Below are 12,203 nucleotides of genomic sequence, written 5' to 3' on the forward strand. Positions count from 1 at the left end.
TTACCCTTATTTTTCTTTTTGTGGCCCTTTTGAGAAGAAGATTTATCAGATTCTCCACTGTCCTTATCTTTGGACTTTGTCCCTTCCTCCTGCTTACCAGGATGAGTTTTGTCCTTATGGGACACTCAATGTGACACCCATAAATCTGCTGCAATGGCAAGTTTCTTTGGATCTATCTCCTTAGAATCTGTCAAATGCTGCTTAAGCTCCAGGGAAGAAGATGCAAAAATATGTTCCAGCATGACAAGACTTATCATGCCTTCAAAGGTAGAAACCGGCAGGTTACCGCCGGACTCGTAATGAGGCCCATAGTCTTTAAAATACCTTAATCTTCCTCTCGAGACATAGTATACTGTCGTGCTCTGGGTAAAATTGCTCCTGGTTTTAATTTAATCTTCACTTCTCAAGCCCCCTTCAATAGGCCTGTCATCATCAAAATACTCGGGGCACTTCTTTACTAACATCATTTTCTGAGGAACCTCCCGTTTAATTGCTCTCACACAATAAGTAATACTCATCTTGAATATCACTTTGTCATCTGATGGATGATCTGCAAAAATATCCTCCTCAGTGACGTCAGTCAATCTGTAACCTTCCCCAATGGCAATCACTGTGCACCATGGTCTGCCGTCATGATCATTTCCATCAAGCAAAGCCATTTCTCCTCACACTATGGCTGATTGTAATTCTAAAGGAAAGACTGGTCCTTCTTCTTCATCCACAGGTATGTTTGTCCTGAATAAAAATTCATCAGGTATTCTCACAATTTTACCCACTAAACCTGACAATAAAATATACAATAATGGCACAGACATGGCACACTCGCCTACAGAGAATGGCAATGTGTCAGTAAAAGGAACTCTGCTTGTAGCTCCTGTGAAACCTTGAGTATTCATGGCATTTCCAGACATCAAAAATGTCCCCTCTCGTATACATGAGCGTGTTACACCTGTGTCTACTAAAAACTAAAAGGATTGCTCCTATATTAACGTCAACCCTTGTTTCCTCTTGAGGATTAGGCGTTATAGATAGTATTAAACACATCAAGTCTCCCAGTGAGCTGTCCTATTGTGGGTACATTCTCATCCCCGTACCTGTGAAAGGATTCCCTCCGTCAACAGTGACACCCCCTATTCTAGAAGACTTCAATTGATTCGTACTTGTGCTCTGCTGTATCTGCATAGGTGACTGCTGTGACTGCCCTTGTGGCGGATTCATCAGTGCCTGCTGCGTTTGAAAGTCTTGCTGCACTCTCTGCACTTGTGTCTGTCTGCTGCACTGTTTGATTCTGAGCAAACCCATCTCCACTCTACTGCAAATATGTAGGCGGGTTTGTAATGACCCCTCTTGAGAACTGCCCATTCTGCACAAATCCTTGATGTCTACATGTGCAAGAAAAGTGTCCTGTCATACCACCTGTCCAGCATATAGGTGGAGGTCTTCTAATTTGCCCATCCTGCATGCTTTGATTATCGTACTGCATGTTTGAAAACCCACGTTGATTATTCTGGAAGTTTCCCTGATTATTCTGGATAATTCTCTGGTTATTCTGGAAGCCCCTACCTCGAAAGCCTCCCCTTGCCGTGGTGCAAACCCACTATTATTTTGATCAAACTGCCTTTGATTATTCACCTGCAGCATATTTGCTGCTTGCTGTAAACCTGACCCGTCTCCACTAGTGAACATCGCCCCGTCAATGGCGTACTTTGATAGTTTTTTTCTGTACTAACTTTGCCTCTTCACCTTTGCTAACATCGTCTTTCATTCAATTCTTCTCTTGGAAAAGCCTACGATATTGTGCAATGGTCAGCTGTATTTCTGACCAGGGCTTTGCTTCCATGCCCACCAATTTCTGAGCTGCTTCTGCACTGCGTCTGGCAGCCCATGGCACAATATATGATAAAAACCAGGTATATAGTTTCCACAAGACTCCCGTGTCTCCAAGGCCCGCAGTTCTTGGACATTTTTTTATGTAAACAAGAGGATCCTACCCTTACTGCATTTTTTCGCCATTATAGCTCCCATATCTGATGTGTCCGGATACAGTACCCTAAGCGCTTTCCAGACCTCCGCCCTACAGTTATTGAATGGTGCTCCATCATGAGATGTGTTCACAGTGGTAACACCAGAATACCCTGCTCTTGACCAAATGTCATCAGCCCTCTCCTCAAGGATAGCAATCAGGAGACCTTTAATGTCCCCTATAGCTAACGTGTTTCTTCCTGTCTTTTTGTCTAACTCATGTATCCATTTCCCAGCCCCAGAAGTTAATCTCGGGAGTTAATGCCTTAAATTATCCTTATCCATCTGTGTCTCGATCCTCCCTACTCTAACAAAGGAAACTGAAATCCCAAACTCGCATTTGTCACCCATCGTCTGTCAATCCACAGCAGGGACAATGGTTACACTCTGCCTTCTACCTGGCAGTGAACTTAGCCTCCTCACATACGGTGGTGAGTCCCCCCCTCTGACCATGGGATCACTCTTTATGTCGATCTAGCCGAGTCAATGATTCTGACACCCGAGATTTGGATACGTCTAGATCCAACCATCTTACTTCCTTATCCTTTGAAAAACACCCTTCAAGATCACATGCGTCACCTTCCATGGACGGTTGCTATGTCCTTGTCTGACATATCCTGTCCCCAACTCATGTGACTTCTCTACTCTTCATCTCTGTTCAGAGTCAGTCTATCTAAAGACAGCTTCTTTGGCTCAAAACTACATGAGGCTCCCTCTTTATCGTACAGCTGCGTACTCTCAAGTCGATCATTTTTACCCTTCCCTTGCAATACGTTTTTAGTCCTCATATCATGATAGACTTTATCGATAGAATCCCCATTGCTTCTTGAGTCAAACTCATCCTCTAGATTTGCTCTAGACAGACCTGCTATTGGCTCATGTGCTCAGAAAAACTCTTTTATGTCTTCCCATGACACTACTGGATTAGGATCCATTACCTCCTTTTCCATACGATCAATAGTGCGGCTCTCTACCTTCTCTTTCAGTCTAACTCATCATCAAATTCTCTTCGCTTTCTTACTTCCTCTCTTACCCTTTCTTCCACTTTTCTCCTCATGTCTCTTCTCTCATTTGCCCTTCGTATTTCTTCATCTCTTCGTGTTTGCATTCTTTTATCCCTCAATTTCGGTTCCTCTTCCTCCATTCTTTTCCTTTCTGTTATTTCTCATTCTTTGGTTGCCCTCTGTCTGTTGTCATATTTTCTCTGCTCCTCTGCTCTTTCCTGATTTCTCAGTTGCTCATCTTGATACAACTGTTCCCGTCTTTGTTTATCCTTTCTTTTCATCCCAATGTCTTTCAATCTTTCCTCCCTTTCTTTATCCTTTTTATCTTGCTCATCTCGATCTTCCCTTTGCCTTACGTCCTCGATGCTCTTACCATCAATTTTGAGCAAAATCCAACCACCCATCCATTCGTTCTGTATAAGCGCTAACTCATCAATCTTCTCTTTTTCTCCTTTCTCATCCTATATCTAAGGATGTACTTGGTCGATCACTTCTCTCTTTATCGTGTCTCTCCTTGTCCCTCGGGTCCTTAGAGATTACATCTCTCTCAGTATTTTTCTCTGGGCCCTCGTTGCTGCTTTGCTCAGGTGACTGATATGCCGGGTTAGTATATCCTGTTTATGCCTTAAGCTCCCTCAGTGGGTACAGCACATCATCTTTCTTACTATCGCTGTCTGCTTCAGGCACTGCGGGTGGAGCAGAAAGCTCCTCACCCCCCTCTTTGCATACATTAAGTATCCAATCTACAGGAGGCAGCTCCTCTCTCTCCTCCTGATACATCTTCAAGAGCTCTAAGCTCACTAATAGCTTCTCTAACTTTTTCCCCATATATGCAGAAAGCAAATATGTCGTCATATGCTGCAGAACTGCCTTCGATAGTGATCCCCATTGAGCCATGAACGTTTTGTCTGCTATGCCCTTAACCCACTATGCACTGTACTGTCTAAGCTTTGGCGCATGCTTGAGTAGCTGCTTGCAGAGGTGTATAAGCAGAGTGTATAAGCGGAGTAATATCCTCCATTTTGACACGCCACTCTTCACTGTCTATACTCACCTTTACACTTTGCAATTCAAAAATACATTTCAGAAAAACAAAACAATATGAGCGTGCAACAATCGTTGCAGGCTCCAAACCCTCTATATCAATTTTTTTTACTTTACTCTATGTTTTCACTAAACACCATTAGTTTAATTCCAACAAATACATAATTAATTCTTAAATCATGTGTTTTCTTTTATCGCATCTATCAATTCCTCTATTGTTTTTTCACCATATATAGTCACATAAAATGAACAGGCAGACATACTCGATCAGTCACATATATCTCACAGTCTTCTCTTTAAGACCTGCCTTGCCCCTAAAAATACCCTGATATGGGATGTAAGTTGCCCTCTTTAAAGTCATCTTTAACCGAGTTTGTAGTCTACTTGACCCATCTTATAGGGCTTTAGGTGCCCCTTCTTCTGTTCCGTTCTTTAAAATGCAGGTAACCTGGGCGTACTCTTTATTATGGCCTCTCCTCATGATAACTCTTAATTGCTTGGCCTCTCCTCAAGTCAATTTACTTAATATTCAATACTCATTGTTCTCAAGTTATTTTACCCCAACCTCCCTCTGTTAATTGTTTTCCCCTTATCACTTTCTTCACCCAGTGCCCATTCACACTTTTGCCACCTCACCATTTATGTTTTCTGCTTCCAACTCGCTGGCTCATACACCTCCTCAGTAGGCTCTACAACCTTCCGTCTGTTCAGCTTCCTGTAGATGCCAGGAGGGGTTTCTGCCTGAAAACAAGGGACTTGTCTAACCTGGCTTGCAAGACTTGTATTAAATTAAAAACCGCTATCTACAGAGAGCTTCACATTCTTTCAGCCAAATGGCAGAGTTTGTGCAATATTTCCGAGACCCCAAAGCATACTCTCTCGATGGATATCTAACCATATATGTTAACCATCTTCTTCTACCACGTGAATTGGGGTCTTCCAGCCCTTTAAGACACCAGCATGGCCCAGGTTAAAATCCCCAGTAGGGGAGAAGTTACAAAATACATAAATAAAGGTGTCCTTCACTGCTGAACTGGGATCTTCCAGCCCTTTAAGATGAGGTAGCAATACCCTTGAGATGGATGGGGATGCAGAAGTTACTCAAACATCAATAATCAAAACGAATCTAAAACAGGGAGTACAATGGACATCAACGACATCTCAGCGTAAAATCTCTCAATGCATCTTAAAAAAAGCTGTCTTTTAGAGCAACCTACTTATTACTAATGTCATCCTATGTGGCAAACTACAAAAACCTAGTGGCAAGTGTGATAGGGCCTAGGGGAACATCTAAGTATACGATCCATACTCGTCTAAAAGGGTGAAGACATGTGATAGCTTTCTTAACATCAGGTGGAGCAGCTAAGCCCTCCCCTAAATCAGGTCACTGTGAACGTCACTAAATACACAACGTCCCATTGGCTACACAAACTATAAGAACCGTAATCACGTGGTCCACTAAACTATAAGACCCATAATCACGCGGTCCACTAAAATTGGTTGGCACTCTGACTTCTGTCAGTACTTTTCCACCTATGTTAGCAGCATGCAGACTGGGCTTCCAGGTGTTGGTGGTATAGTCTCCAAAAATAGCTTCCACCAATTAGCATTATCATCCATCATCAACTCAGTGGTCTGCTGTCAATTAGGGCTATGAACTTGTACTTCGGAGTGTTCCTTGCTCTGGAGAATTCAGGGGAGTGAAGGCACGCTCTGCCCTCATGCGTAGGTGCGACCATCATGCTCGTCCAACTACATCCCTCCACGTAACTGAAGACCGCAAAATCGAGCCCTAGTGTATTTAAAATACTAGTTTCTAATAGACCTCTGACGTCTTCCTTGTTTTTGTTCATGCCTCCTGAACAGGAGCTGCATTCTTTCACATGATTTGTATCCAATGTCTGCTCACCCCAGTCTGATATGGCCTTGGCTTCTTGGCTCATTCAGCCTCGCCATTCTGAGATTTACTTCGTAATTCACTTGTTTTCTAACTGTGACACACTGGAAAAGAGGCCTACCTTCTTTAGCCCAGCTCTGCTATAACACATAGTGGAAACAATCATTCTTTATTCACTTATATATATATGTATATGTTGGCGCATGCCGCAATCTTATTCACTTTAAAGCTAACCTCAAGAATAGTTTGTCTGCTTGTGTTTTTTTGCATATGTATACATGTAAAACAGCTTGACATCTTCATCTGTTCTGTAGCATAAGTTTCTTCATCTTGATCCCAAGATGCCACTTATCTTGGATCATTTCTTGAATGCTTTATAGAATATCTGCATTCTCTAGTCTCTGCATCTCTTCCATGTGCATCAGCTTGGCTCTTCATGACGTCACCATTCTTCTTTGCCATTCACTGGTCCTGCTTCTTCCGGGATTGTTTTCAAATGGCCATCGTACTGTCTCGTATGCAGGTATGGTTTCCTCAATGGGAACCAGTATTCTCCTTTTCACTGGTACTGCACGTGTCTCATACTCTGGTTCACAACATATGGGCAAGATGGGTGAGGTGATTGAGGTGGGGGTACTTAGCTCCTTCTCTACACTGCCAGCCTGGAATGGTGCTCTGTGTCACATAAAGTAACAGAATGATGACAGATTTCTCCAAAAGTAAAGGAACGTCATACCCTTTATTTTCTGCCCACTTTGACCTCTGTCTGAGCCACCCTTCCCCATCCATGATGTCCGCTAACATAGTAATCCTCCTCCAAGTTGCCTGCCATAGACAGCAGCAAGGGACTCACTCCTGAACCCCTGTTACATCCATGGCAGCCACCTTAAATTGGGTAAACCTTCCCTTTGATGAAGGAGCATGTGCTCCTTCTGCAAAGTGAGCATTTATTTTAGTACAAACATGCTTTTTGCATCCATCTTGCTAGACTGAGGTCCCAATGGTATGTTATGAAGGCCCTCAGACCAATCTTCTCCTCTTTGATAGACGCTTCCCGCGCCTCATCAATTTCCTTCCTTCTCCTGCTGTCCCATCTCTTCCCTCCACAGCTTCCTTGCCTCCCCCTGCTGTCTCCTCCTTGGCTACCTTGCCCTCTCCTCCTTCCTCTTATGCCCCACCGCAGGATTCTTGTACACCTCTGCAGGGTGTAACTCTGATTTGTAACCCTCCCCCGAAGTCTTTCAAGGATGGCAACCTTCTCCATATTGCCACCCTCAACTCTGGGTCAGCTGTCTATCACTCCTCTGAAATCTGCCACCTACTGGAGGAACTTGACCACGATGTCCTCGGTCTCACTGAGACATGGTTCATGGGCAGCTCTGTCACAAGCTTTGACACTCTCCTCCCTGATGGCTATAAGATCCTCTCCGTGCCCAGGTCCAACCATACCAGAAGGGGTGTAGCCCTGATCTTCCCTAAGAGGATTCCTGCCTCTGTCATTCCTACACAGACCTACTCTTCTTTTGAATGCCTTGTCTGCAGGCTCTCTCTTTCTCTCTCCTAGCCATTCCCTTAATGTGGCTACCATCTATCGGCCACCTGGTCAGATCTACTCCTTCCTCTCTGAGTGGGCGGACATCTCCTCTTCCCTCCTGGTCTCGACCACTAAACTCCTCCTCCTTGGAGACTTAAACATCCACCTGGATGCTTCCTCTGGACTCTTTTGCAACCTCTGTGACAATCTTTCACTCTCTATCCACCCATCTGCTCTGATTCACTCTGCAGGGCACACTCTGGATGTTCTGATCTCTACAGACCTTCCCCTCTCTATCCCTCCCTAACCCCTTAGGCCAAGCCAAACCCAGCACTGCCATCTACCTTCTCGGTTATCCGACCCATGAAGCGTGTGTCAGTTGAGGCTTTCACTGCCACTTTCCCACCACCCCCTGTGTCTGACACACACCCTGACACAGCCCTCTCCATGCTCCACTCTGCTATCTCTAATACTCTTGATGTTCTTGCCCCTGTCATGAGGACCTACTTGAAGCCCAAAGCCACTCCTGGTACGATTCAGACCTTGCCACCCTTAAAAGCAAGTGCAGGGTGGCTGAGAGGAAATGGCGTGCTTCCGGTACATCCTGTTCTGCCGGCTGCTCCAAAGGCAATACCGGCACTATGTCCACACCAAGAAGAGACCCGACATCCAAGTATGCATCTCTGCGGCATCTAACGACTCGGCCAAACTCTTTAAATTCTGCAAGGAGCTGGACAATCCTGCTGCAGTTTCTACCTCTCCTGTCCCCTCCCAGGCCCTCTGCACAGCCCTGGCTTCCCATTTCATTTCTAAAGTTCAGGACATCCGGTCCTCTCTCTCTTCCTCTCCTCCGGCCCCTTCTACTCCCTGCTCTTCCTCTGGCCCTTCTTCGGCCACTTCTCCTCCCTCCATCTCTTCCATTCCCCTGTTCTCCCCAGACGAAATTTCTAGACAAGTCTGATCTATGAAAGTTTTGTTAAATCAGGTTCACCCCTGTCCCTCCAAAACCATCAAGGACCACATTGACACCTTGGTCCCTGCTCTGGGTGACTTCTGCAACCACTCCTTCACCACTGGGGTCTTCCCTTCCTCCTGAAGCACTCCCTTGTGCGCTCTCTTCTTAAGAAACCCTCTGCCGACCCTTCCTGCCCGGCTAACTATAGCCCAATCTCCATCACTCCCTTCTTGGGCAAACTCCTGGAAATGTTGGCCATCTCCCAGCTTAATCTTCACACTGAATCTGTTGGTTGTCGCCATGACCATCATTCTGGCTTTAGAGCTGTGAGAAGCACGGAAACTGCTCTCCTGAACATCCGTGAAGACCTTGCTGTCCAACCTTAATTCCAACACCCCCTGTGTCCTCATCTTACTTGTTCTCTCTTCTTCCTTTGACACAGTCAATCATGCCATCTTGCTCAACCGTCTCTGTGATAAACTAAGTATCACTGATAAGGTCCTGGCTTGGTTGACTTCTTTCCTCTCAGATCGACCCTCCTGGGTCCAACTTGTCTCCTTCCTCTTCTCTATCTCTTCTTGTGGTCTTTCCCAGCGGTCTAACCTATCTCCCTGGCTGTTCAACCAATACCTGGCACTTCTTACCCACCGCATTGCCACACTCTGCCCCAACTTTCAGTGCTATGCGGATGACACTCAATTCATTTTCATGCTCCCTTCCACCACTTCTCCTCCTTCTCTCATCTCCGACTCTCTGTCTGCTATCCAGGAGTGGTGTGCCGCCAATGATCTCTGCCTTAATGCCAGTAAGAAGCAAATTCTCCTCATCGGCACACCTGCTCCCTCCTTTCTTGTCGCTCTCTGACTGGCCTCTCTTGGCCCTCTTTCTGCTCCCACCTGTGAGGCCAAAAACCTCAGGTCATCTTCGACTCCACACCCTCCTTTGTCCCCACACCTCTAACATCTCTAAGAAGTCCCACTACCAGCTGCACCTCCTTCGAGGTATTCTTCCTTTCCTCTCCTTCCCCCAGAAGCTCACTGTCTCCAGAGTGCAACTTCTCTCTAGGCTGGACTACTGAAACAACCTCATTCTGAATCTGCCTGCTTCTACTCTCCACCCTCTGCAACTCATCCAGAATAGGACTGTGACATTGTATCTCTCCAGGACTGAAATCTCTGCACTGGCTCCCAGTGGCTATGAGGATTATGTTCAAAACCTTCTGCATTGTCCACAAGGCCTTCTGGGGTCTGAATACCTTCAGCTCTCTCTTCCTAAATATCTTCCCTCTCGACCTCTTCACTCATCTGCCTCCAACTCCCTCAGGGTCAGTCGCTTCTCCAAGCCACGAGTTGGTGGTAAATCTCTTTCTTTGGCTGGGGCCTCCCTCTGGAACAGCCTCCCTGAAATTTGAGGAGAACCATCTCTGCTTACGGAAGCATCTCAAAACCTCACACTTTGCTTATGCTTTCTCTCCTACTCTCTCCTGCTGAACTCCTGGCTCAAACTGTAACTGCACTGGTCACCTGGCCAACCTCTAATCTCAGGCCCAGGTCCCCTCCCTGCCAGTTGCACACCTGCACTGCCTCCATGGCAGCCTCCACACGTGGGGACTGTTTTCTATACCCCTACAGTCCCCTATCTGCATATGACACCTGTTGTCTGCACTTACCCTTGCACTTGCCACCTGCTGGCCGCACTTTTTATTATTGCTTCATGTATTTATTCTATTTATTTTTTACTGTTGATCCTATGTACTGCACTTCCCCCTCCCCTTTACCCACTGTACTTTTCCCCTTCCCTGTCCCCTGCACTTGCGCAATCTCAATGTCACCTGGCCTAGTAAGATTGTTGTCTCTGTCTTCCCTTTATTCCCCCTGCCTTGCCTCATTTCGCCTTGAAACTCTTGTCTATAGGCGCGTTATAAATGCCATATCATATCATGTTATTGGCGAAGTTCGTAGGCTGGCTCAGCCATTAACAGCCTACTTTGACTTGGGCTGGTGGGCCATTAATAGCCCACCCATGAATATGGGTATTAATGCTACATCCAGGATGGGTACACAAAGCTACAATCAAATGTTTTTTTTTGTTTTTTTACTCAAAATGTCACCATAACAATTTATATAGATTGTCAGTTTGGTTTATCATTTGATTTGTTCACATTTGAGGTCTTCTCTAAAAACACTGAACATTATTTGGCCATGAGTGGGTTCACCTTTTTATGAACTTACCATTTGTCAGCCCACAGGCTCTGGGCAACGTCCCATTCCTACTGGACACCTCAGCCCCAACTCCACGACGCACCTGCTTCCTTCCTCACCCTCACAGGTTCTGTGTCCCCAGGCTACTCTTTATCAAGCTCCGTTTGTGTTGTGTTGTGTTAAGCAGGTGTTTGTATATTGCATCGCATGAAGCAAAAGAAAAATTGTGCCTTTGGGAGCGATGTGTTGACCAATTTCCCTCAGTTACTTTCTCCCACCCTCATGATTTCTGAGAATCGTCGCTTATATGTGTAATCAAAAGCAATATTATATCCCCTGCCCCCTCTGTTCTCTACTTAGCATGTCGGATTATTCAAATTCCGTATACGTGTGGACAGAAGATCCTTCTGTGAGGTGCCACATTCTGATTGTCTGAACTTACATAAGCCTGAGTGCAGTGGTTTGAGTTCAACAGCAATGTCTTCAGGTGTAACCATGACTTCCAATAATGATGTCATTATAGAATCTCTTTGCTCTTGTATGCGGCATCTCAAGCAAGGCTAATAAGTATCGACATAAACAATGCAGTGAAGGTAACGGCATCAGAAGATGCTCAGCATTTAATCACAAACATGTCAGTTCGACATCGTCAGTCTGCCCGCATCTCTTGTAATCGGATGAATGGAGATGTAATCAGGAGTGATTCTTTCCAGTTAGGTACATCCTTGAACTGCTTTGTTCATTACAGAAGGCTGGTTTACGCGTCTCGCTTGATCCACTCAAGCCTTGCAGATAGAAAGGGACTGAAGGAGTGGGCGTCTTGTCACGTCCTGGGTTCTGTTCGGGCATGACCCACCCAGAGGAGCCAAAGGGTTAAGTCATTGTCACATGTGTTTCTTCAGAAAAGATCAGAATGATTTTGGTCAATAGGAGAATAAAAGTTTAAGTTCACGTCAGAAATTGCAGTTCAGGAGGATTGTATTGTAGGTGAAATGATTATGACGCATGCATTAGAACACTTCTGTGAACTCTTTTTAGAGAGTCAATGTGACATGAGGTAAATGTGATGCTGCAGTGCTACCCAAGAAAAAAGCACCTTTAGAAGGCAACCAGATTTCTGCTCGTATAACGTCCCAGAACATTCTCACTGGAGACAGGTAGGCAGTAGCTGTGGAGAAGTACCTTAATTGCCCTCTCTGTTTTACTGCTCCCTCTGGAGAAATCAGTGTGCAGAACCAGCAGCTAAAATGCGACAGGTTTATCCCTCATCCATGTTTGTGTGCTTGAGGTTTTGTATTATGTGAGTACATGTCACGTTATGAGTATGTTCCAACTTACAATAATCAGATGGGAATCTAGTCAAGAGATTTAGCTGGGGAATAACCAGATCGTGTAATGTGTTCTCAATTAACAGTGTTTCTTGTTTTATGTGGCATATTCTACTGATTAAACAGCTGAGTGGCTAGTATGAGAATTAGCTTAATAAATGCAGCTTTGTGGCTAGAATCAGAATTAGCTAACACTTAAATGCTTTCGAAATAGTGCA

The sequence above is a fragment of the Ambystoma mexicanum genome, chromosome 2q (assembly GCF_040938575.1).
Source record: "Ambystoma mexicanum isolate Mex_15411 chromosome 2q, UKY_AmexF1_1, whole genome shotgun sequence".
NCBI classification, from domain to species: domain Eukaryota; kingdom Metazoa; phylum Chordata; class Amphibia; order Caudata; family Ambystomatidae; genus Ambystoma; species Ambystoma mexicanum.